Source organism: Tympanuchus pallidicinctus, unplaced genomic scaffold (assembly GCF_026119805.1).
Source record: "Tympanuchus pallidicinctus isolate F22 unplaced genomic scaffold, pur_lepc_1.0 scaffold13, whole genome shotgun sequence".
Classification (NCBI taxonomy): domain Eukaryota; kingdom Metazoa; phylum Chordata; class Aves; order Galliformes; family Phasianidae; genus Tympanuchus; species Tympanuchus pallidicinctus.
In genome coordinates this window covers 14,794,573-14,796,261 of record NW_026294648.1, presented here as the reverse complement: position 1 = coordinate 14,796,261, position 1,689 = coordinate 14,794,573, and positions in this window count along the sequence as shown.

Genomic DNA, 1,689 nt, shown 5'->3' with positions numbered 1-1,689 from the left:
TTACTTAACGTGTGTACTTTAAATCACTCTGAGCACAATTACAGAGCCAAACCTTCTCATGATCTAACAGTGTAAGCTTCATTGGGGTGGCACTACTGACTGCATAGAGTTTGGTCCCCTTGTGCTTCTGAGATTGGCCATCATGGTACAAAGACTGACAATTCTCTTTTATTTGTTATTATCACTCCTCATGGCTTGTCCTTTTGTATTACGCTGTACACCATCCTATCATCCCTCTGCTCCCTTCATCCTCAGAATCTAATACCCAGCATATTGAGTTTCAAGTCATATTTATGAGCCCGTTAGCTGGCTGTCTCTGGAACAGATGGTTAGGCTCCTCAAGCAGTATCTTTCCTTACTTCTTCAAAATGGATTTTGATCAACTTCTGCATTAAGAAATTGGACTTGGTTTTCCAAGGTGTTCCTGTCAACTGTATGTCTTTGTTTTCAGCAGTGCTGGCACTGCCACCTGGGATTTAGAACTCTCAAAGATGATTAGATGCCTGCTTACTGGTTTGACAGCATTGCCTTGTACCTTCAAACGGAATCTGGAATCAAGAACAACAGAAATTCCTACTTGTAATGGGTATTCATGTGCATGATAAAGGTATCCAATTACCTCTCCTACAAAAAAAATAAAATACTAACAATAACAGTCTCCTGAATCCAGCAGGAGGTAAAGTCTATTTCATCGCATCACAACGGTGCAGCGCTACAGGTTGGAACAAAACTGCTTGGCATTTACTCCGGGTATCGACTTCTGCCTTTGTTTGTGACTCAAGAGCAGCTCACACATCTCTGCAGAGTCCCTTCAGTACCTGCAGCAGGAGCTGGGTCAGGTCTGTGGCCATGAAAGATGATCACAGCAGTAGAAAGAAGAAATACACCGTCCTGAGGCCTGGGCTCTCCCCTCTTGCTGAAGAAGGTCTTTATTTCAATGAGTGTGCCTGAAGCACTAATTTCCCGCATAACCAAATCCCAGTTTCAGTTTTGAATGCCCTTCTCCGTATCATTCAAGTGAAGATTTTATTTTTTATAATTGTTAATATAGTAAAATACTAACAGGTACCAGTGGCAGAGAAGAAAAAGCATAATGGAACAACATCTCAGAGCTGATATGCATGACAGCAAAAACAAAAGGTTCTTTCATTCTGTGAATAGCTCCCACACAGCAATTAGTGGAAAAGATGAATATTTCAATGTACAGCAGCTACAGCCAGCCCACTTGAAATCAGAAAGACCACTTTCAGATCCTTGGCATTCCGGAGAAACGTTGGCATTAAAAACAGGCAAATCAGTTCCACCTAGCACCCACTTGTTTGTCACTTAAAATTGTATTCAACCAGGAAAAAAAAAAAATTAGAAAATTAGAATGAAATACAGTTGAAGATGCTGGTCAATTGAACTGTGATCCTCTGCAAACTCACTGCTCCACAGCCCGCTGCTGACCGCAATGCATGTGCCACCATGGGCTGGCCAGTGAGGGTTATGGTGGGTGGATCTCAGGGGAACGGGAGCTTCAGCTCTTCCCGAGCCCCCACATGTTAACCTGCCTTTGTGGTGGTATCCTCAAGCCTGATGGGAATGGACAGCCTGACCCTGTTCCTTTCTCTACCATCCTCACTGTTCTCTGTGCAGCTAATTCTTCTCGTATATACTTCATAGGACAGAACAGAATAGGCTTAAATT